Below are 25,686 nucleotides of genomic sequence, written 5' to 3'. Positions count from 1 at the left end.
TGCCCCCATGTCACCTCCAACCCACTTTCCCCAACATCCGGGTTCTTACCGCCACCAGCTGCCTCCAACACCTGTAGCTTCACCACCCAGCCCTGAAAACTATGACCCTTACCCACTGCACTCAACCCCCATCACCATGCAGTATAGCCACCCTGAAGTGCAGCACTCATTGCACAGCACTCCAGACAGGACATACACAAATCTGTGATTGTTCCATTCCCCACCCCTTTGCCCTTTCTCTTTCCCAAGCAGTTGTATCTTTTTTCAATAAATGAATTTTCTTTTCAATAAATCGATTTTTTGGCTTTGAAAACATTCTTTATTATTGCATAAAGTAAAAGATACCTTAGCCCAGGAAAGAAACAGGCACTGCAAGTCAGCTTAGCAAACACAGATTCCTACTAACATTGGAACCACTGCACTTCACTCCCGTTCAGGGCACCAGACATTACTGGTGGCTTTCAGCCTCAAATTGCTCCCTCAAGGCATCCCTAATCCTTGTAGCCCTGCCCTGGGCCCCTCTAATAGCCCTGCTCTCTGGCTGTTCAAATTCAGCATCCAGGTGTTGAACCTCCAAGTTCCATGCCTGAGTGAATCTTTCACCCTTCCCTTCGCAAATGTTATGGAGGCTACATCACGCAGATATAACCGTGGGGATGCTGTCATTGGCCAGGTCCAGCTTCCAATACAAAGAGCGCCAGTGGCCCTTTAAACAGCCAAAAGCACACTTCACAGTCATTCTGCACTGGCTCAGCCTGTTGTTGAACCGCTCCTTGCTGCTGTCAAGGCTCCCTGTGTAGGGTTTCATGAGCCATGGCATTAAAGGGTAAGCCAGGTCTCCAAGGATCACAATGGGCATTTCCACTTCCCCTACAGTGATCTTCTGGTCTGGGAAAAAAGTCCCGGCTTGCAGCTTCCTGAACATGCCAGTGTTCCGAAAGATGCTTGTGTCATGTACCTTTCCGGGCCAGCCTGCGTTAATGTCAATGAAATGCCCATGGTGATCCACAAGCGCCTGGAGAACCATCGAGAAATACCCCTTCTGATTAATGTACTCGGAGACTAGGTGGGCTGGTGTCAGAATTGGAATATGTGTGCCATCTATTGCCCCTCCGCAGTTAGGGAAACCCATTTGTGCAAAGCCAGCCACAATGTCATGCACGTTACCCAGAGTCACGGTTCTTCTGAGCATGATGCGATTAATGGTCCTGCAAACTTGCATCAACACGATTCCAATGGTTGTCTTTCCCACTCCAAACTGGTTAGCGACTGATCGGTAGCTGTCTGGAGTTCCCAGCTTCCAGACTGCAATAGCCACCCGCTTCTCCACCATCAGGGCAGCTCTCAATCTCATGTCCTTGCGCCGCAGGGTGGGGGCGAGCTCATCACACGCTCCCATGAAAGTGGCTTTTCTCATCCGAAAGTTCTGCATCCACTGCTCGTCATCCCAGACTTGCATGACGATGTGATCCCACCACTCAGTGCTTGTTTCCTGAGCCCAAAAGCGGTGTTCCACGGTGGTGAGCATGTCCGTGAATGCCACAAGCAAACTTGTGTCATATGCATTACTCGAGTCGATATCATCATCGGAGCCCTCACTGTCACTTTGGATCATAAGGAATAACTCGACTGCCAAACATGACGTGCTGGCGAGATTCGTCAGCATACTCCTCAGCAGTTCGGGCTCCATTCCCGCAGACCGAAAGGGAAGACAGAGCACGCAGTACAAAAAAAGTTGAAAGATGGCGCCAAATGTGGACGGAAGCAAAGGGAATGCTGGGATGCGAACCGATGCATCACAGGGTGTTGGGACAGGACCCAGAATGCGTTGCACTCCCCGCCCCTTTCCCACAAGCCACAGCACCAGAATGGGAAGAGGTGCTCTGTGGGATAGCCCTGCCCATAATGCACCGCTCCCAATGCTGCTGCAAGTACCACAAATGTGGCCACATCAGTGTGCTTGCAGCTGTCAGTGTGGACAGACTGCAGTGCTTTCCCTGCTGCAGTCCCTGAGGGCTGCTTTAACTCACAGCGCTCTACATCTGCAAAAGTTGCCATGCCCTTGATCACATGTCCCTGCAACCATAACTTAGAGGCTGTTTGTAGCATCTCCAGGAAGACTTCCCAGTGGGAGATTAGAATCTTCAAAGACCTATTGTTTTCCCGAATGGCCCTTCCCAACTGGCCATCCAGACTGATTGCATTTTATCTAGTGGGCATTCCCCAGGTGTAAACACATTTGTAATAGATGCATAGACAATATTTCTAACTTCAAGTAAAAAAATGATACATGCATACAAATAGGATAATAATATTCAGTAAATCATAACTTTTCCAATGATATCTCACATGACCCATCCTGCATAAAATACATCTTAGTTATTCCATAATCATATCATAACCATATCTGTATGAAGACTATGGGCCATAGTGTCACGGGGAGTGGGCGGGGGAGGGGGGGAAGGAATCTGCCTTTGAAGTATTTAGTGCTAGCCCCTCTCAGAAACAGGATATTGGACTAGATCGACCATGAGTTTGAACCAGTCTGGCAATTCCCATGTTCATATCACTTAGGCCCAGAGTTTTAAAGACATTTAGACACTGCTGTGCTCAACGCTGCAATGCCTATCTGATTTAGGAGCCTAGATCTCATTTTCAACGGTGATCTAGGCACTTAAAAGTCTAAAACTCATCCACTGTTAATAGGATTTTTGTTCCTGAATCCCTTTTGAAAATGAGACTTCGGCATTGCACCGCTGAGCGCAGCAATGCCTAGACACCTTTAAAAATCTGGGCGTCAATCTTGCTATATCTCACATCCCTATCTGAAATTTTTCTCTTACTCTGTTTTGCCTATTAGGTTCTAAGATCCTTGGGATAGCTACTGTCTCTAATCATGTGATTGTACAGTGTCCTAGCACAATGAGCCTCCTAGTTGTTGTTATTAACAATAAATAATAATAATAATAATAAAGTTTGGAGGCCAAGCAGACAGAGAGATGAGTGTTCAGAAGGCAGGGATCAACAGGACTTTTAGACACAAGCAAAGAAGCATGTTAAACAAACATTTAGGAATGAAAGAAAAGCTCCAGAAGAGGATTAAGAGAGAAATGTGCCATCTAGAGCTGATGATAGCCCAGGATTTATCTGACCACAGTGGCTTAAGAAACGATGTTTTGACAAGTAGGCAACTCCTCCGTTTTGAGACACTACACTGGCAAACCACAGGAAAATCTTGTGTGCCTGGGAAGAGGAAGATAGCTGTAGGGTCCTGGTGGGATGCTGCAGATTGGAGAAGTCACTTGTTTCAGATGGGAGGGCAGAAGACAAGTTGCCACCTTGAATTTAGGATGGAAGGTAAAGAGGATCTGGCTGAATGAACGGTGTGGGAGTAGGGCCCTGTGCTCGTATCCTGCAGTCGGGCTTTGGCCAGCAGGGAAAGGTCACAAGCTGGTAGTCTCAAGTGACATCAGGGATCAGAGGCCCAGCCTTTGTGAATTGTAATGTGTGCAAATACATGGAAAATGTAGGCCCCTCGGGTTTCACACTTCACACAGTGGAGCCACTAGGACCCAGACTTGGATTCTCTGCTGGCATAATCCCACTGAGGGAGCCCAGTCAAACCCCATTGTCTCAGAGCTGGCCATGTATGTAATGAACCATCCATATACAAAGGCCACCACACCAACCTAGTTTGTTGTGCCCCAGCCCTTCATGGTATGTATATTCTCGGTGGAGTGGGGCAGTTTCTATTGCCAGTAAACCACACACAGAGTGCAGGACGGTTACCTAGCTCTTCCTGAAGCTCCTTGTGGAGGAACTCGCTCTCCTCTAGCTGTGAAGAGAAAGTGGTTTGTTTCTGTGGCTTGCTCTGAAGATGAAAAAAATGTACGCGTGTCAAGTATCCATTCTTTCATAGGACAGGCTGCTTACTCCGCTGACCCAGGTGACCCACCCTAACATAGTGTGGCATCCCCTAGTGGCCAGACCACAGAGGTGCTTATGAATGTGCCACTGCCACATAAGTTACAAAGTTGGTCCTTTAGCACAAGCAATTGAGGGCAAGGTGCTCAGCTTGAAAGGTCCCTGGTTCAATCCTTACTACTAATTACCCATCACATGGAACAGAGCTTGTCACATGCATTGCTAGTTTAACCTCTCCTCCTTGCAGTGACATATCAGACTCAAGTATGAGTCACTAACACCTCATAGGGCCAAATTCAGCCATGGTGTCATGCAGTTATCTCTTTATAGTAGTGCCCATTGCAAGCAAGATAATTTACAGAAATGCAAGGAGGACACTTCCTGCTCCTCACAAGCTAAGGGCAGACAGAGGTTAGAGGAAAGGGAATGGAAACAGCAATAGGCAAATTACTTACAGTTTACATAGACGGCAACTTGAGTCACTGTAGGGGTTCAATGGATTTACAGTACAGCTAAAGGATTCACATTGACTCCACTGGGGCTGCACAGGCTGGCAGGTAAGTTAGAGCAGATTTTGTCTCACAACACCAATTATGGTATTTCGTGGTGGACTTTGTCTACAAGTCATTATTACTTTTAATAATGATGATAGAGCAGTGTTGTTACACAAGTCAAAATACTGGGGACAAAGAGGGAGAAGTGTGGAGAGATAGTAAAGCCGCTGGCTGTTTCAGACCGGTTACAAGTGGGTGAATATCCACTGCTTTAAACAGAGTTGCTTCTACTTACTCTGGCTCTGAATTTGATGAGTCTACGCTTAGGTCCCGGTTGCTCTCCATCACTGCAGAATAGACTAGATGTGCTTGAGGGCCAAATGAAAGGATGGCATGCCTGGTAGCTTGGTTAAGGTCCTGGCATCACATCACGAGCTCCTTCAAGCACAACACTTCTGCCACACACCCAGGAAATGGGACACTCCTCAAAAATATACAGCGCTTCCACCATATTGGGAACACACCTTCACTAACAGGTTTGAAGAGGGTCACAGCAAGCTCCATAGGTCTTACTGAACTTCAGATCCCTTTAGTTGTTATCCACCCCTGTCACAAAGGAGGACAGATGAGATGATCATCCGCCTGAAAATCTATGAGTCCATGAAAGTTCTATTCACCCCTAAGGACTGTTTTTAAGTTGCAGCTCCCAGAGTTTCCCTTTGGATCTTTGTTCTACCTGTACCAGTTAAGCAGCCCCCATTCAAGCAGCTCTTTAGGAGCCATCTGGCCTATGCCAATATTGCTGATGTTCTGGAATGAAAATTAATGAGATGTCAGCAGCTGGTTTTATGGGAGGTTCTTCCCATTTGTCTCTAGCTAGACACTCCTGCTTATTGGATGAACACATTTCAGAAGTCTTTAGAAACCACTGCTCCCCGTGACCCTTCTTTTATTTCATTCCACCCCATCTCTTCTTATAATGAGCACTTTTGTAGCTTTCCATTTCTCTGTCATTTTAATCAGATCCCCAAGGAATTAAGACTGAAGTATAAGTGTATCAAGTGAGATGCTGCCAATTTGGCTTTCCGAACGAGCCCTCCCAGGTTTGTGGGAGCAATCTACTTACAGGCTGATCCTGTACGTGTCAGATTGCATTAAATCCCAGGAGCTGCTGTTATTTTAGTGTGTCTGCTGAAATGTCCTCTCAATCCAGAGCCAGCTTTGAGTGAGTGGAGGTGCACAGGGTGCACGCATCTGTCTCTTGGATGGGATGAATCAGGAATGTAATGGAGAAATTAGAACTGACTGACAAGTGTATGTCCAGCAATTCTGATTGTAGTGAGATTCAGGGACGGAGTCTCCTGCTTGCCATGTCCTTTTGTGCCCCGTGAGCAGTGCAAAGTGGCTTTGAAACATACTGAGATGACCAATGTGGAATCTGCCTTCCCACCAGGGAATTGTCCCTTGGCAGAACTCTGTTTGCCCTGATCTCCCACTGGCTCATCCTATAGCTGATTCTGTGTTGCTGTCTCGTGCATGGGTTCCCTGATAGCCCCCAGCTGATTGCTACGAGTTTAGAACCTGCCCGTCGGTGTGTTGTCTGAGTGGATCTGAATCTAGAGAAGCAGGATCGGGTTTCAGGAGAGACCTGTTTGGGTGTTACACCAGGGGCTCAGCCATACAAGCTGGGACAAGGCTGCTGCCTCACACATTCTAGAGCCTCAGCATGTAACACTGGCCTCCCAGCATGCTTAGCAAAAATCTCTTCCCTACAACTCTGCTTGCCTGGTGCATCACCAACTGCTAATGAAGCAGAGGTACATAGAGAGCAATGGGCTAACAGAAGACAGAGGCTAAAAAAGAATAATCAAACCAGTGTGTCTCATCCATAGAGCTGACTGAATAATGAAATAAAATGTTTATGTGAAAGAGACATTTCAAAATACACTCGGTAAATCTCTCCCAATGGGCACTCCAGCCTGCTCTGTTTATACATTCCCCCTCTGAGGCCGGTTGCACAGGGAGTGAAATCTGAGCCAAGAGCCAGATCATTCCCCCAAGGTCCAGGCTCAGCTCTCACACCGTTGCCTGGAAGAGGAAAACAGCTACCTCTGCAGGAAAGGACCCCGCCTTGCAGGGACACTGCAGGAAGTTTGGGGTGGGATCTAGAGGTAGCCGCGAGAGGGTAGGCAGAGGTCATAGAGAGGCTAGCTCGGCACTGGGTTGGGGCCGGACCAGGGGAACTGACACTGCCCCCTTCTAGCTCCATGGAGCTTATCTTACCTACCGACCCTCATTCATGATACAGGTGGGAAAAGGAGGGAGGGTACTTTGGAGCAGCCACATCCAAGGAATTCCCTGGTAGCACAGATTTGTGGGAACTGTGCTGTAAAGTATCCTAGGAGAGCGGGTGTGTGCTGGCGCCAGGGCCTCTGCACAGAAGGCTGCAGACTCCAGTAGATGCTCTGGGGTTTGTGCTGAACCCTGGAAGGCCTGTAGGTTTGTGGGCAGGCCCCATGGCCATGGGTCATTCCAGTGGAACGATTGGGAATGAGCCCTGAGGGGAGACAGTCGTGGATATTTCTTCCTTCCTTGCGCCTTGCTATGGGCAGTGCTTAATTTGTGCCAGGGCTTGCCAGTGCTGAACCCCTGCACCTCTGGGCCTGGCAAGTCACAGCCCCAGCACCTCCGGGCTTGCTGCAATTACAAATGTAAAAAAATTGCTTGAGTGCCGGCATCTAATTGTTTAAGCTCCGGCACATTTTTCATTACAAATTAAGCACTGGCTATGAGTTCTACTACAGGAGACAATTTCAGCTCCAAGACATCTGCATCTGCTCTTTGCATAGATTGCTAGGGTGAACTGTCGATTATTTTATGGGGCGCTTAGCTCCCATAGTTAAGGTTGCCTAACAATCCCCACAATCCAACACTACTGTTACGTGCTTATAAATTTGCCAAACTTAAACCCTTTGTTTCAACCCAAACTTCAACTCTGAGGCCTGCCTCAGGCTGATTTATTTGTTGTTTTCAATTTCAGCAAAAACAGTTCAGCCACATTTGAGACTGAGGCTGGGGAAAACAGGCAGTCTTGCCAATGTTAAAAAAAGAAATAGTCAGAAAAAGTGGTTAAGAATCTTAGCACATTAGGTGTTTGGAGCAGGAACGTGAAGCTTGGCAGGGTGATAGTCCTGAGGTCAGAGAAGTTATTTTGCTCTTGTCATGAAAATCCACCCAGATTTGACTAAGTTATAGGCCTTTTGAAATCATCATTTGCACTTGCTCAGTTGATCTTATTAGAGACTCCTAGATTTTCAAACATTCCATCTGCAATGAGCATGCTCATCAGCCTCAGGGAGCCTGTCCTGGAGCAGCCACACAGACCAAAATATCTGGATGAGACAGACAAAATGGATGTATCCGACCCAAAAATCCCTTTTGTCGCAGGGAAAGTGCACTGTGCTGGCAGCCAGGAGAACAGAATTTAACTCTCTCACCTCTTATACTCACTGGTATTAATTATTCTGTGCAGTTCACAACACTTAGTATTCAGGAAGGGCTCAAATCCATATCATAGAAGGCAAGTAAGTATCATCCTTCCCTTTGTACAGAAATACAAACTAAAATACATAAGTTCATTCCTAGCAGAGGTGAGAGCATGACCCAAATCTCTAATATGACAGTTTATAGTTTCAACCACTTAGCTACACTGTCTCTCAGGAGGAAACTGCCAAATCTAGGTATTGTGCTATGCTGTCTGTTTAATGAGGCCACTCCTCCATATATAACCCACCGTTTGAGTGTGTTAAGTGACTGGTTCACAGAGGATACCAGCCTGTTGGTGCTACCAATTTGTCTTATTTCAAGCGGTAGCAAATTAGCTGTGCTACAGTGCTCAAAGGTCTGAACTCAAACCCGGAAGAGGAATGATGCATTTATTTCATTTGCACATGATAGAATATATTGTTATGTTTTTCCCCTTTTTCCTTACCCACCCCACCACCACCCACAACTAGCAAATAATTTCTAAAAATTCACCGATATTAAAAGAACTTTGCTAAGTTAGCAAATGCCGGAATGAAGACTGCTCAGGCAACCTGAACTTGGCCCCCTTGTAGGCATACTTTATAATACAGTCTTTATTTACATGGTCACATGCTATTTTTTCCAACATTCCTACCCTCAGTAAAATAGGTTCTAATGTCAAAAGCTGTGAAGAATGGCTTCCACAATTTTCCGGCATAAAAATCACTGAACAGCCAATATCAGGTTCAGTGGTTTGTAAAGTGCTTTCGGATCTGGAAATTTTTAATCAAAATGGCTTTGACAAAACATGCTGTTTTCCTTGAAATCAAAATGTTTAGAAACAGATGTCAACTATGATGAAATTTCAGTTAGAAAAAAATGAAAAGGAAGCATTTTGATAATGTGAAAACGTCCCATTTTGACATTTTTGGACTGGAACGTTTTGATTTTTTCTTTCAAAATGACTTTTCTAAACCAAAATTCATTGCTTAGTATAACATTAAAAAATCTAAAAGGTCATAATCAGAATGCTGTGTTTTGATTTTACCTAAATGTAATGTTTAGATCAACCCCATGTGCAATTTTTCCAGAATTTTATTTTGCAGGACATTTCAAAACATCTTGTTTTTGTTCCATTTCAGAACAGAAAGAAAATTAAAAATTGCAGAATTTCCCATGAAACAGAAAATCCAGTTCCTGCTCTACTTCTGATGCCATTGAGTATGCAAGATGTTAAGTCTTATTCTTTGTGTATAGCGTATAGCTATTACAATTAACTCCTTTGTTTTTTTATATCCTGATACTAATCAGCTCCCACCCTTTTTTAAAAGCCTTCATCATACCCAGAAAACGTACATCACAGAGACAATGTCTCACCTAGAAGAAATGCACTGAGCTCACTATATGTAATCTGGCAAATTTGTTTTTTCCTTTCCTGATAACAATCTCTCCACTCTCCCTGTCCCCCGTGAGCAGCTCATGCCATTTCAGTCCCTTTTTGTCCCTGTCACTAATGAAGTTGATGGAAATTGAGGAGTAATTACATTTGCAGGTGACAGGGTTGGAAGTGCACTGACTGGGAAAAACACACTTGGCAAAGGCTGCCTGTTTGGAGGTGAGTGCAGTCAGTCAAGTGTGAAAGCCATGGCAAAATGATCCTGTTAAATCAGCTTTGTTTTGCTCAGCACAGGTGCACAAAAGAACATCAGAAAATACTGGGCAAAGTGTGCTTCCCAGGGAGACACCGGTGTTCAGTGGGTAAGCATTGTACTAGGAGACCTAGCTCCTAGTCCCACTTTTCCCATGATCCTCTGCATCATCTTAAACAACCACTTGATCTCTCTATGCCTTCATTTCTGCATGTACAAAATGGGGTATAACCAGGCTTACATCCCTATCTAAAACCCTTGGGGATCTATGGATGAACAGCATCATATACAGAGCTAAGTATTATTAACTAGCTATGCCTCTGTAACTATCACAGAGATCTAGGGAAGTGACTCACCAAAATAATCACAAAGGAGGTCAGTGGTGGAGCTGTGAAAAGGACCCCAGTGTCCTGACTACCAATCCAGTGCTCTAGCCACTGGATTATTCTTAATGCAAGCATTTTTCATCACTTATGTATTGTTTCCCTTTTGGCCTGAGCAGTTAGTCAGTATTAGGGGCCTTGCAGGCCTGTTTTGTTACAAGGAAAAAAATGATTACATGGGTCGGGTCTAATCTTTGGTGTTAACTTATTTACAAATAATGTGCACACAGTGCTGTTTCTCTGAACACAGTAGAAACAAACAACAGCCAGTAGTTTCCTTGCTCAAAAATCCCCAAGTATGGCTTTTGAGCAAGCTCTGTACCCAAGAAGCTCTGTTTCTTTGCTTCCTCACACTCACAACTAGAACTAGATAGAACTCAGAATTCCCAGTTCACAGGAAATTTCAACATTTGATCTGATTCAGAACAACATTTCCCATGATCCAGAGATTCCAACAGAAACCTGCCTGTGATGTCAGAAACCTGCCTGTTGTTTCATAAAAGTTTTTCTGGGCTTTCTGTGTCTTAACACGGATTCTGCAAAACCAATCTCCTAGCCCCTGTGTTTACAAGCAGGAAAATCCCTCACCCCACATGGCTTCCCTCTGACCTGGCAGGTGCCTTGGGCAGTTTCTCCATTCTCTGCAACTCTCTCTACTACATAAAAAGGCTTCATTGCTCCTTCCATTGAGTCTGAAAGAGAGCTTGGGTCCCCCATCAACTTAACAATATCTATGATTGTCTTTAGATCAAAGGCACACCAGACAGCAGCCATTAGCTCCTTTAAACATAAAAGCATTAAATACACTATGGACAAAATATTCCAACTCCTAAATTCATATAGGCTCTGAAATTGAAGGGCTCTTCTTTTCTGATGTTCTGAGAGCCCACAGCTCTCACTGATGTCTGTGACCAGAACATTTCTAAAAATATGGCCTCTTTTATTAAGAAAGTTACATAGAATCATGGAAGATTAGGTTGGAAGAGACCTCAGGAGGTCATCTAGTCCAATCCCTTGCTCAAAGCAGGACCAACCCCAACTAAATCATCCGAGCCAGGGCTTTATCAAGCCGGGTCTTAAAAACCTCTAAGGATGGAGACTCCACCACTTCCCTAGGTAACCCAGTCCAGTGCTTCACCACCCTCCTAGTGAAATAGTTTTTCCTAATATCTAATCTAGACCTCCCCGACTGCAACTTGAGACCATTGCTCCTTGTTGTGTCACTGCCACCACTGAGAACAGCCGCGCTCCATCCTCTTTGGAACCCCCCTTCAGGCAATTGAAGGCTGCTATCAAATGCCCCCCTCACTCTTCTCTTCTGCAGACTAAATAAATAAAGTAGGTGAAACAGCTCCTTCCTGGTCCTGTTTTGCCCCCACCCAGCCACCCAAATGAGTATCCGTTAATGAGATTCCAGCCCACAGCCAATCCCTAGGGAAAGCCAGTCATTTTATTTTATTTATTTATTTATTTTTAAAGCAGAAAAAAATTTTATTTGTGTAACACTTACAAGGAATCACCAAAAAGGATAAAGCAAAACTATGCAACAAAACAAAAGCAAACACAAGGTATAACACAGCAGCCTTCAGGAAGGAGAAGTGTTCAGGCTAGCCTGGGCCCAGAGCCAGGGGGGCTTCCTCGACACTCGTGGTCTTCCACCCTCCTGAGTTACCTGGTGGCCTAGAGCAGGGGGGTTTCCTCAACACTCATGGTCTTCCACCCCCTCGAGTTACCTAGTGCCACGCCCAGTGTCAGTCATTTTATTGTGAGGCTGCCAGACCTGGCCTTTGAACAATGAAGAATATTTTATTAATCGAGGTCTTTTAAATTTAAAAAGTGTAACTTTCAACCTTTCTGCCTTCCACCTGCTTTTCTGAGCCCAGTGGCTAAGAAGGACTAACTAAATCTACCTTGCAAAGATTTTTTTTTTTTTGAAGCAGAAAAGAATTTTATTTGTATAACACTTACAAAGAATCACCAAAGAGAATAAAGCAAAACTATGCAACAAAACAAGAGCAAACAGAAGGTATAACACAACAGCCTTCAGGAGGGAGAAGTGTTCAGGTTAGCCTGGGCCCGGAGCGGCGGGGCTTCCTCGACACTCGTGGTCTTCCACCCTCCTGAGTTACCTGGTGGCCTAGAGCGGGGGGGCTTCCTCGACACTCATGGTTTTCCACCCCCTTGAGTTACCTAGTGCCATGCCCAGTGTCAGTCATTTTATTGTGAGGCTGCCAGACCTGGCCTTTGAACAATGAAGAATATTTTATTAATCGAGGTCTTTTAAATTTAAAAAGTGTAACTTTCAACCTTTCTGCCTTCCACCTGCTTTTCTGAGCCCAGTGGCTAAGAGGGACTAATTAAATCTATCTTGCAAAGATTAACAGTGTTTTAAACGGCCACAGGGAGAACTCTTAAAACCCATGGTGAAAAAAGGGGGTGGGGACTGAACAGCCCCATTCATTAGCAGCCCTGCAGAGCTGACTGCTTCCACCTGCCAGTGTAACAAATGCATCAGAAGAAAGCAACGCTAAGGATATGGGTGAAAAAAGACCTCTCATCAGTTACGCCTTATTGGGAGAAGGTTTCCTCTCTGCAGAGCAATAAGATGTTCGTGGGGTAGTAACCTTTAGTGGCACTGAAAATGGAACATTCCGGCTAATGAGACAGAATGACATTCTTCTAGGACACGGCGAGCTCTGGGGATGCCCAGCTTACTGGATCCAGAGGCTATGTGATGAATTGTTTCTTTGCAATGCCAATTACTATCCTCAATAGCCAGCCTCTGCTACTTAACTCACAAGCCTTCCCTTTTTTCATTGCCAGTGATGCAGACTGCAGTAGAAAGGATTTTGGCTAGTAAGGGTTTAGCAATCTGGGGGGGGTGGGGCTCTGTTTTTTAGGAACCCAATTTGAGACACCTGAAAGAGGCATGTTTTGCAGAGTGGGGGATGCTCAGAGCTTCTGAAGTCAAGTCCCTCTAAGGCAGGGGTTCTCAAACTGGGGGTTGGGACTCCACAGGGGGTCGTGAGGTTATTACATGGGGGGTCACGAGCTGTTAGCCTCCACCCCAAACCCCACTTTGCAGCCAGCATTTATAATGGTGTTAAATATATTTAAAAGTGTTTTTAATTTATAAAGGGGGTTGCACTCAGCGGCTTGCTATTGGAAGGGGTCACCAGTATAAAAGTTGGAGAACCACTGCTCGAATGTGTCTCACGTTGGACAGCCAACAATCACGAGCCACTTTTGCAAATTCAGGGCTTTGTCTCAATGCCTTGCTATGAGCATCATGAATACTAGGCTAAGTCCTTAGCTGATGTAAATCAGCGTAGCTTCACTGGAGTCAAAAGGCTATCACTGATGTACACCAACGGAGGACCTGGCCTCTGGCGTTTCAGACTACACAGCTGATCAGGAGAAGACCTTTATTGCTCCCTCCTGTCCAATCATCTCTCCTCAGCAGCAGTTCCCTTCCATTACATTCAGGGTGGACCCATCTCCAGCACGGCTTCTGGCCAAACCATCCAGCTCTCTGTATGTGTCACTGCTTCTGGAGGGTCTTTTATTTCCAAATATGCCTGAACCTAAACATGAGACATGGAGTAAGGCTTGCAGATCAGCATTTGAAATAGTGTTTCACAGCGATAAAGTTGCATTCAGCATACAAAAGAGTAAGAGCATGAAGAAAGAGAACCCTTGTAACAACAGCCCCAGGTTTCAAGCTCTATTTACAGTCATCCGTGTGTAATCTTTCTGCCTGGGGTTGTCATCAGCGAAAAGGGGTGGGTTCAAATTTCTAAGGGTTCCTTCTGAAAACTTATATAGCGCCGACTTAAGCCTCTACCCAGAAACCTGGGAAATGACATACACCACCCAGAGCACCCCGATAGGCAATACTGCCCCATCTGCAAGCACTAAAACCAGGGTTAAAACAAAGAGAATTTGATTAGGGGAGAAAAAGGGGGATAATAGAAAATGACCTTGGGAAAGACAGCAATTAATAAATTAACATTAGGTAAGACTCCCACCCTACCAAGGTATCTTAGCAATAGTCCCCACATTGAATTTCCTCTTGCAGTTGTAAGTGGCTAATATGTTCTAGCCCAGGGATCTCAAACTGAAATCACCAGGAGGGCCACATGAGGACTAGTACATTGGCCTGAGGGCTGCATCACTGAAACCTTTTCATACAATGATACAAAACTATAGTCAAAAATGAAGAGTAATATAGTGTGCTATTAAAAGTCAATGTATTAACTTTTTAAAACGGTAATGAGAAGAGGGGTTTTAATAAAATATAAACACTCAGTAATGCACCTCACTCAAAAGACAAAACACACATTTACTTTTAGAGGGGAGCTTGGCTGGCGGTGGAGTCTGCCTATGGCAGGCCGCAGGAAATAACTCTGCGTGTTTGAGATCCCTGTTCTAGCCAGTTCCCTCAACCCAGATCCCCACTCACAGTTTGTTGTCCAGGGATGAAGAATTCCAAGGATCCTGGCAGGTCAGTGCTGCTCTGGTGTCTCTACCACCTGACCCAGCTAGGGTGATTTCAGCTTTGAGGGCTACGTAGGAGGGGCCAGCACCCAAATTCTTCAGGTAGGTTCCTGCTCTCTGTGGCTTCAGCCCAAGCCACCTCATTGTCTGCAACATGCAACACCTCTGTGTTGTCTATTAGCATGAAGCAACCTCACCTCTGCACCATCCACTGTCTCTTGCACGGTTTGCTGTCTTGTAACTGCCTAAGCTCAGCTCTTCAGAGAGTTCCTTAACAGAATCCTCCCCCCTGGAGAAATACTCCCAGTAGGCAGTAGGATTCCCCAATCCAGTTCCCCATTTTCTCTTTAGTCCTAGCCAGGCTCCTTTACCCAACTGTGCCAGATTGTGGGTCTTAGTCAGGGTGACCCTGCACCCCAGGTACCTTGTATGTAGGTGTCTTGTCCTTTCATTTCCCAATAAAGCCAATAGCATGTTCCCAGAGAGTGGTTGTCACTGGTTCACAGTCATGCTGGAAGGGCATAATGAGTGGGGTCCCGCAGTGATCAGTTCTGGGTCTGGTTCTGTTCAATATCTTCAGCAATAATTTAGATAATGACATAGAGAGGACACATAAAGTTTGTGGACGATACTAAGCTGGGAGGGGTTGCAAGGGTTTGGAGGACAGGATTCAAATTCAAAATTATTTGGACAAACTGGAGAAATTGTCTGAAGTAAATAGGATGAAATTCAATAAGGACAAATACAAAGTACTCCATTTAGGAAGGAACAATCAGTTGCACACATACAAAATGGGAAATGACTGCCTAGGAAGTAGTACATTGGAAAGGGATTCGGGGGTCATAATGGACCACAAGCTAAATATGAGTCAACAGTGTAACCCTGTTGCAAAAAAAGCCAACATAATTCTGGGATGTGTTAGCAGGAGTGTTGCAAGCAAGACACAAGAAATAATTCTTCTGCTCTACTACATGCTGATTAGGTCCCAACTGGAGTATTGTGTCCACTTCTGGGTGCCACATTTCAGGAAGGATGTGGACAAAGTGGAGAGTCCAGGGAAGAGCAACAAAAATGATTACAGGTCTAGAAAACATGACCTATAAGGGAAGATTGAAAAAAAAGGGTTTGTTTAGTCTGGAAAAGAGAAGACTGAGAGGGGACATGACAACAGTTTTCAAGTATGTAAAAAGTTGTTCCAAGGAGGAAGAAGAAAAAAAAAATCTTAACCTCTGAGGATAGGACAAGAAGCAATGGGCTTAAATTGCAGCAAGGGAGGTTTAGGTTGGACATTAGGAAAAACTTCCTAACTGTCAGGGTTGTTAAGCACTGGAATAAATTGCTTAGGGAGGTTGTGGAATCTCCATCATTGGAGATTTTTAAGAGCAGGTTAGACAAACACCTGTCAGGGATGGTCTAGATAATACTTATTCCTGCCACAAATGCAGGGGACTGGACTAGATGACCTCTCGAGCTCCCTTACAGTTCAATGAATCTATGATTCTATGTTATTACTCGCAAACTTAAAATGTAACTCTATTTTAATTAATATCTCCCAAACTGTCACAGAATTGATAAGCAAATGAGGCCTCACCCATTTAGTCATTTCCCCTTGCTTACCAACAGCTGGTGACAGAGTTCCCTCTCCTACAGAGCCCCTGTCCATCTGGAGGTTGAAAGGAGCTCTGGGCTGCTCTTCACTCTATTCACAATAGGTCAATAGTGAGCTCCCTAGTCGTAGGGTTTCAGGACCCAAGAGTAATACAGCCGTTCAGAACAACCCACAACTACCCGTGTACTGCATTAGGTCTCAGTTTGTACTGCTGGGTATCCTCCATGGATCCTCCCTCCTTCTCCTCTAGTCACCTGAGTCATTTCCCTGCCATTGCGGGGGCCTTGGGCTCTGGTGCACCTTGGTCCCTCTGATTCTCTGCCTCTGGCATGTAATACTCTAGTCTCCTGTGGGCTGGAATATTTCGGTCTCATTTCTATTGGTGGGTTTAGTGTGTGGGGCTGGGTGGTGCTGGTGGCCTGTGATGTACAGGAGGTCAGACTGGATGATAGTGGTCCCTTCAGGCTTTAATCACCATGACTCTAAGCACCTGCTCGCCTCGAGTTCTGCTCGCAGCTGCTGGTGGGTGGTTATGATGAGTGATGCTGAGTGCAAGTGGGCAGTAATGTTTGAGATTGTACATGCTGGATTCAGATAAGAAATGCTGGTGCTGCTAGGAAGGGGCTGTGACCACGTCCAAGCATTCTTTTTCTCCCTGATCATTGGTCCAGGTGCTAGCACTTAGCAATGTATACTGGTCCTCAAAGTGTTTCTCTATCCTGGAAAGTCACGAACCATTGAGCCTTAAAGTGTGATCCAAACCCAAGGACTCACAGCGTATGTGAACCCTGGTTACCCTGCTGCTCTGGGTGGGAAGTCAGCTGTGCCAGCCCCCTTGCTGACATAGATCCCGTGCCCTTCTACCAGCACAGCTGCACTGGCTGCTGCATTGAGAGGGGTAGCATCAAGGCTCGACCCACTCCCCACCTCATCCCCCCACTTGCCTGGGAAGGTGAAGAGTGGCCCCGTGGAGGCTGCCCTTCCCCTTGTGTTGTGATCCACAATATGAGTGGAGAGATGGGGTGGACTACTGAATATCTAGCCCCAATTAAATCTGACCCAAACACTTTATACTATTGGAGAGTGGGGACTGGACATTTTCAGCCAGCAAAACTTCTAGCTGTAATTGCTACCCAGATAGTGACTATTAAAATCAGTTGGGGAGGCCAAACAGTTATCAGACTGATGTGATATTTAGGTCCAGCGTCTCGTCAATCACCAGGCTGCAGGAAGGTGCCCAGTTTCACTGGAGAGCTGTGAAAAGTGGTGGTGACACCCTAGCAAAACACTGACAAAATGGAATCAGAATTCCAAAAAAAAATTCCTTGGCAATGTTTGGGAAAACGTCAGCCATGTTGCTGATGGGATGGGGTGCTCAGAGATGTGGGAAGGGAAATAGCCATGTGGGGGAAATCCTCAGGCTTCAGCAAAAGCCGGTTAACGAAGATGCTTCTAAAAATAAAGTGAAATGAGATTGCAAGTCATGAAGGGCCTGACACTGAAGCCCACTCAGTCCATTCCCTGCCATTGCTGGGGTTTTGGGCACTGGTGCACCTTGGTGCCTCCTGTGGGGCAAGGAATAGTTTAGGCTCCTCAAGGCTGTGACACTTTTGTCTGATTCTTGTGGTGTGCTCGGTGTGTGGGTAGCTGGGTGGGGTTGGTGGCCTGTGATATAAAGAAATCAAACTAAATGATCTCGGGATTCCTTCTGGCCTAGAGCTCTATGAAAATCTCCTACCGATATTAATGGCCTTTGGAGCAGGGCCTTCACAAAATGCACGCATGGATTTAAGCATTACAAACAGATGCACTGCAAGAAGATATCATCTTGTGATGATAAGTGGCAAAATGATCCATACTCCTTTGAGAATTTAAAAACAAACCCTCTCTTTCTTTTCCTATGAGGATGTATTGCAGCGGGCCAGTTTACAATCACAGCATGGTCCTGGTACTACCAGCGTGGGGTGCTGCTCAGTACACACATTACCTGCCGGGGCCTATAACGGAAGCATTGCATAACAAGTGATAAGTGGATTCTCTTTCATCCCAGTTTAGGTGCTTTAAAGGAAAATGAAAACACAACATGACAAACAAATGAAAACCATTTTTTTCTTTTCAGCAGCTGGCAGGCAGATAAGTGAGAGCTGGCTGCATCCCAATGGAAGATTTTCTCCAGATGAGGAGTATGGGGGATCGAACACAGTTTTCCAGACTAACCTTATGCCTCAGCAAAAACGGTGAGGTGGAACAATCCATTTGAAAGTGATTAATAGCAAACTGTTCCCCTAGGGAATTCAGCTGTGTCTCACGCTGCCATGGGGAATGGAAGAAGCAGTAGTTACATTCCAGCAAATCTAAGATGATTTACTTAGGTTTTATTTTTTCTTTAACAAATGGATGCCTGTAAGTTGAAAGCAAAGCATACTGCTTTGGGAAAACTCACAAACTTGAAATCTTCTGGGAATCAGCATCTGAATTCCAGGGGATGCAAAAAGCCCCCACTTCATCAACAGAAAATCCGCACCCAGTCCAATATTTATAATCTGCAGCATGTGGATAGAGACCACGGTAATAGCATGGGATTTGCTTGAGGATTTAGCACTGGCCTACCTCTAGTCTCACTGAAGCTGTGGGGACAGATCTCAATAGGAGAAGAGTTAGGCCAATGCTGAGCCCTGTAGAAAACCCCACCTGTTAAGTCTCGATCTGGACACCTTCAGAGGTCACAGGGGTTCAGGTCTGGGGGCAGCGGGGTTGGTTTGGCTGATTCCCATCCTAGAAATGGAGTCAGTCCTGTGGTTTGAACCACTCTTTCAAACTACCCCTACAAGGATCAAGGCTGTTCAGATCCAGTGTTTTGGTTCAGGACTATATCAACATTAATGTAGGCCCTACAAAGGTCATGCTTTGGTCCTGCAGAGCTAGCCTATGGAGGGAGAATAAAACTAAGTCCTTCTGTTTCTGGAGCAAAAACCAAATAGCTCTCCTTTTCCTACCTATTTCCCTTCCTCTTTTCCTTGCCAAACAGCAAATACCTCTTCACAGTCTTCAGAAAAGATTGTACTCCTGGGAGCCCAGGGAGGTTTGTATGGAATAGCACTAGGGATCAATTTCCCATGGTGCATGACTCCTGTCACTTGTTCATTACCCCAGGATGGGGGCCACCTGGCTCATGGTGTTACTACCAACTGCTGAGACTGCTGTGTCACATGCAGTGCTTCCTTGGTGCGGGCGGGGGGGGGGGGGGGCGTCAGTCCTGAAGACCCTATGCAGGGAAAATAACTCCCATTGACTGCTATAGGAGTTTTGCCTAAGTAAGAACTTCTGGAATAGCCTCTGTCAATCTAGGAATGGAAGGCCAGATGCAAAGTCCACTCCAGCCAATGGAAAGGCTCCCACTGCCATGAGTGGGTTTGGATGAGCTCCGAAAGCAGTGGTGCAGTGGTGCACTGGCACATGGGGCAAGGCAGGATGCAAATCAGTGGGAACTAAACTAGAGCCATCCTCTTGGGCGCTTCAGCATCATGCAGCAGAGGGGCACCATGCCCAGTAGGGAAGTGACAAAATAAACTCTGGGCCTTGAAGGAAAAGCACCAGACTGGGGAAGGAGCAGCCAGGCAGAGATACTGCCTGGAGCTGGCATTGCTGGTCCCATAGTTATATATAGTGTGGGCCTATATTATGGGATTTGATACCCTCCTCTCCTGCCTCCTTCTTGTCTGCCACATTCCATGACAAGCACAAATACTTTCCCCAGCTACACTGAGCAGCATGTCCACAAGCACTGTCATTTATCTTAAACCTCCCTCCAAACCCTTTCCCGCCCTCTCCAACCGAAACCTTGCCAATTCTGTCAGGGAGAAACACGACAAAATCTGCTGTGCTCTCTCCTCCCCCGAAACACCTGCTCCTCCTCCTTCCAGACACCAACACAGAGCCTTCCCACCTGCCCCCCAGCCCCATCCTTTTCCACCTCTGGACCTCCCTTGCTCCCACTACCCCTCTTCCCCACTTCACTCTCCTCTGGATCCTTCCCTTCTCAATAAACACATGCTCTGATCTCTCAATCCAAAAAAATCAATTCACTGTCCCTATCTTCAGCTTCCAACAACTGCCACATAGAATCCTAGACTCACAGGACTGGAGGGGACCTTTAGAGGCCATCTAGTCCAGCCCCCTGAACTCATGGCAGGACTAAGTATTCTCTAGACCATCCCCGACAGGTGTTTGTCTAAACTGCTCTTAAAAATCTCCAATGATGGAGATTCCACAACCTCCCTAGGCCAGTGGTTCCCAAACTTGTTCCACCGCTTGTGCAGGGAAAGCCCCTGGCGGGCCGGGCCAGTTTGTTTATCTGCCGCATCCGCAGGTTCGTCCGATGGCAGCTCCCAGTGGCCGCGGTTCACTGCTCCAGGCCAATGGGAGCTGCTGGAAATGGCGCGGGCCGAGGGACGTACTGGCCGCAACTTCCAGCCACTCCCATTGGCCTGGAGCAGCGAACCGCGGCCACTGGGAGCCACCATCGGCCGAACCTGCGGACGTGGCAGGTAAACAAACCGGCCCGGCCCGCCAGGGGCTTTCCCTGCACAAGCGGCGGAACAAGTTTGGGAACCACTGGCCTAGGCAATTTATTCCAGTGCTTAACCACGCTGACAGTTGGGAAGTTTTTCCTAATGTCCAACCTAAACCTCCCTTGCTGCAATTTAAGCCCACTGCTTCTTGTCCTATCCTCAGAGGTTAATGAGAACAATTTTTATCCCAACACGTTGTAACAACCTTTTATGTACTTGAAAACTATTATCATGTCCCCTCTCAGTCTTCTCTTCTCTAGACTAAACAAACCCAATTTTTTCATTCTTCCCCCATAGGTCATGTTTTCTAGACCTTTGATCACTTTTGTTGCTCTTCTTTGGACTTTCTCCAATTTGTCCACATCTTTCCTGAAATGTGGCGCCCAGAACTGGACACAATACTCCAGTTGAGGCCTAATCAGTGCAGAGTAGAGAGGAAGAATTACTTCTCATGTCTTGCTTACAGCAATCCTGCGAATATACATCTCCCTTTACCTACCAATGTATTAAGTGACTACAATGACTAGCACAGGCAGCCAGTGACTAGGACTAGAGTGGGTTCAGCCCTTCCCCTAGCCGATCTACCAGCTCCAGTGCCCAGCCTGGCAGGCAAAGCCCCACATCCAGCAGTACTGGGGCAGGAAAGTGGTGTGGGGGGGGGCATCGCATAGGGATGGCCCTGCCTGCACATGGACACATGCATCACATGGCTCTATGACAGGGTCTTCCGAATATGAGAGCGAGGAACTCAGTCCAGCCCTGTGAGACAGGAGGCTTCACTGTGTGGTGAGCTCGCAGTCCAATCTCCTTTGCATGGGCCCAGGAATCAGTGTGGGGCTCTTCCCGCCACCCCCCCCCCCCCCCCCCCCAGAGTACTTTCACTTACCACCTCCAGCGAGTAGTTCACAACCATTGCATGAGGTTTGTCCTCTGCAGCCCCCTCCAGCAGCACCCAGGTACCCCACTCAAGCCCAGGGTCCCATTGTGCTGGGTGCTACACATATACATATGTGTGGCTTCTGGCTTTTCTGCTCCACTGAAACCGTGCTCACTGAGATCACATGTGACCTTCTCCACACCAGACCTCAGGCCTACACTCAGCCCCTTCGACCTCACCACTGCTTTTGATGCTCTAGAGCCCTCCCTCCTTTATGATGCTTTTCTTCTCTTGTTTCGTGAGGCTGCCGTCTCCTTGTGCTCCGCCTCCCCTCACTTCAGGATCCCCTCCCTCTTCCGCTTTGAGGGGTTGCCATAGGGACCTAACTAGGCTCCCTCTTCTCCCTAGGGGGGCAGGGCCGGCTCTAGATTTTTTGCCATCCCAAGCAAAAAAGTTTTTGGCCGGCCCCCCTTTTTGGTCAGAATGCCGCCCCTCGAAATGTGCCACCCATGGAAATGTGCCCATAGGGGCTGACTCCGCGGGTGCTCTGCTCCCGCCGGCAGCTCCCCGCCCTGCCCCCCCGGCCCCAGCTCACCTCCGCTCCGCCTCCGCCTGCTCCCCTGAGCGCGCCGCCGCTGCTCCGCTTCTCCCCCCTCCCTCCCAGGCTTGCCACGAAACAGATGTTTCACATGGCAAGCCTGGGAGGGAGGGAGGAGGAGGGAAAATGCGGCGTGCCTGGGGGAGGAGGTGGGGCCGGGGATTTGGGGAAGGGTTTGGAACGGGGGCAGGGAAGGGGCGGAGTTGGGGTGGGGCTGGGGGCGGGGGGGCACAAGCACCCACCGGCGCCGGGTAAATGTGCCGTCCCTGGAATTGTGCCGCCCCAAGCACATGCTTGCTTTGCTGGTTCCTAGAGCCGGTCCTGTCTGGAGGAATCTCACCTGCTTACCAGTCCTCGGCTCTCAGTTGCACACATGCTGCCTGCGGGAGTCCCCCCCGCTTCCCCACATAAAAGCTGAAAGGAAAGAAAACAAACAAGATGCCCAGCACCCAGGCGAAACCAGCACTGTACATAGCACTGCCACCTGGCAACCCCAGAGTGGCGATGAGCACCACGCCCCTGCTGCCCAGGAGGACTGCGTGAGCTTCGCTGTCCTTCAGGAACCACGACATGTTTCAGGGGCTGAAGCTGAGCCCCAGCCCTGGGGGAAGTGAGGCTACAGAGCAGCACCAGGACAGTGAGCCTGTGTCTCTGCCAGGATGGTACAGCCTGCACCTCAGTGCAACCGGCCTGCTCTGGGGGCCAGCGCGGCGTAGAGCAGCATCTATCTTTTCCTTCTCGATCTCTGTCCCCATAAATGCTCTGCCAGGAGTGCATGGAAAGGACTACCCCTGTGCTGCCCCCACACAATTGTGTCTGGCCCTTTCATGGGTGGGTAGTTTGCTGCTCTTTTCCCCCTACCATCTTGCTGGTACCACACAAAGTCAGAGACAAGCTGACCCCATAATGTTCAGTGCCTTCCCCTCAGGGTCTGAACACCATGTACCCTCTCTCAGCCCTGTGCCAAGACTGGTCTGCAGTAGCTTATAATAGGAACCCCCCTGACCTACACACACACACATTCTCCTTGCTCAGATGGCTGAAGGTCACACAACCGTGCGGAGTGGCCTAAAGGCTGAGAGGCTGGATCAAAGGGAGAGTGATTACATCCCATTGGGAAAGTGAAACACAGGGTCACTTAGCCGATGCAGGAAGGGAAAGAGTGAGGATTGATTTTAAAGTGTAAGAAGGGGGAGAGAAAAAATCCTCTCATTCCTTTTATTCTCTAAACGCTGCAGCGGCTTGACAAGACAGGGCTCCAAAAACTGCTGAGGCTATCAAGATATCCTGCTTGGCCTCATCTCCTAGGCCTCATCTCATGCATATTACATGACTGCTGATTAGAGAGGAAAGCTTCAGTTCTTCCCCCACGTTCTCCATTCTTTCTGAACCAGGGAACTACACATCTCTGTCAGGACAGCCCTAGCAGAGCCTTGTGATGGAGGGGACAACCATGGAATCCTTGAGGAGGCCAAACATTGCAGCATCAGCAAATGCTGAGAAAGGAAGGAAGTGGGTGGTATAAATATGCACAGCTGCACTGAAGTCAATAGCACTATACCGATTTACGCCAGCTGAGGATATAGCCCTGCCCTGGTTCTTCATCTCAGTCAGCCTTTGTGTTTTCCTCTGTATGTGATTAATTTTATGCAGGATAAAAGGATAGGTTGTTGCAGGGTAGGAGTTACCTCATTCACCTCACGCAAGAAAGCTCCCCAGTGTGAAATGGAAAACAAATATCTCCTTCAAAGGGTTTATTAAGGTTGAGTGGTAAGAGCAAAGGACTGGGAGCCAGGCTAGCACTGGGTTATAATCTCAGCTGAGCCACTGTAATGTCAGGGAAGTCTCCCTCTGTCTTGGCCAAGCCACTTAAAATAGGTGCTAATGTTTCTGTGAGGTTTCCTGCCTTTTATCCCATTTTCTGAGCCAAGCTTTTCTTGGGAATCAGATTCAAAAGATGGAAAATAAAATGGTGCAGGAGGAGAGAGATGAATATGCCTGCATGACACATCTGGGAAACATGTTAATGTCACAAAGAGAGCAAGAGCTCTCAGGGGTTGACTGGTTACATGGTTCCAGAAGGGAAGGGAGAATTGATTGCCCAGAACTCACAGGGACTGGGCAATCACAATTCTCAGATTGCGGGGGCACAGAGTGAGGGCTCACTTGCTTTTTTATTACTTCAGTGGAAGAAGCAAAACTATGGACAGCCTTACCAGCCTCCCTACTGTGGGAGATGTATCAGGAGCAGAGCAGGACACATACTATGAAGAAAGCACACGTCAACTGTTGTAGAAATAAGCTGCACAGGGGCTTTAGGGATGTCTACATTAGCCATTGTTTTTTTGGGCAAACACAAGAATATCCATAGAGAGTGAAAGCCTTGCAAATGTGCAGGATGGTTTGTGCTTCACTTTAAGCTCATGCTTAGATCCCATCAGTTTCACAGGATTGCCGCACAAAATTAAAGTGTACAGGCGGTTAAGTGCTATGCTGAATAGGGGCCCATACCTATCCTGCTTGTTCTCCACTGGAGGATGAGCAGTATTGCCAACCTCAAGCGATCAAAAATCACGAGTCAGATTGCCCAAGATCATGAGGTTTTTTCCAGAAAAAGGTGATATTGTGTTTTTTGGTCTGTCTTTTGATTGTCGAATGCCCCCTGCCCATCCCCAGTGTGGGGGTGACAACAACTGCTACCCACTCTCCCACATGCATTGGGTGAGGAGTTTTGTATCCTCCTCTGCCCCTTCCCGGGCGGGTGCTGATGTCCTGTCCCCATTGCTTACAGGAGGGGAGGGGGAAGCAGAGCTACACTAGGCTCTTTGCTCTTCCCCTCCTGCTATGAGAATGGCAAGTGGAGTCTGAACTTTGCTAGAAGGCTGGTGCTTTTGTGTCCTCACGGATTAAGCTGCAGCCCTCTGAAATCCCATCACTGCGGAAAAGTCATGAGAGTTGGCAACACAGGATTGGAGCCGGGAGAAGTGTTGCTCCGAGCTCCCAGGAATGAGGGATGAGACTCTCATCCCCACTCAGGTCAAGTAAAGGGACAAACCAGTGTAAGGGACCCTAAAATCCCTAGTTATGGCCGAGGGATGAGTCCCCTGGTGTACACACTGTGGGATCTCCCTGGGCTGTGGGTTCCGTGCTGTGAATTTTAGAAGGTGAGCACAGAGTGTCACCCGAGATCTCCATCTGTTCATGACTGTTCTGATCCAAGTGGAACGAATTGCTCTTCTCTCTGGCTGTGCAGTGACACGCTGTGTCCTGTGCTCTGTGGCTTTGCACTCTCCCGTATTTGCCACTTGTGCATTTTACTCTTTCCAGAACCTCTAGGGATGAGTATATGCTGCAGAGAAATCAGAGAGGCCTTCCATTACAGAAAGGAAACTTTCTACCCAGGGACATTGCGATCTCAGCCATTTACTGTTTTGAGAAGTGCATTTTGAAGCACAAGAGGAAGTTCAGGAGAGAATGAAAGACCAATGGCCGTGGCTTAGTTGGCTTGTTGGTAGGCGTGGTGATGGGGTGCTGAGTCAGGGATTCCCAGGTCAAGAAG

The 25,686-nt window shown here is 47.3% G+C and overlaps 1 long non-coding RNA gene across 1 annotated transcript; it reads left to right on the top strand.

Moving 5' to 3' along the window:
• Positions 1-2,111: 2,111 nt before the first annotated feature.
• Positions 2,112-24,411, top strand: LOC122461854. The gene is made up of 3 exons (XR_006284070.1): positions 2,112-2,227; positions 17,097-17,103; positions 24,400-24,411. It is a non-coding gene; the product is annotated as an uncharacterized LOC122461854 (long non-coding RNA).
• Positions 24,412-25,686: the final 1,275 nt, after the last annotated feature.

Source organism: Chelonia mydas, chromosome 9 (assembly GCF_015237465.2).
Source record: "Chelonia mydas isolate rCheMyd1 chromosome 9, rCheMyd1.pri.v2, whole genome shotgun sequence".
Lineage (NCBI taxonomy): Eukaryota > Metazoa > Chordata > Testudines > Cheloniidae > Chelonia > Chelonia mydas.
The sequence above is the reverse complement of the archived record's forward strand: the minus strand, read 5'-3'. Positions and strand labels throughout refer to the sequence as shown.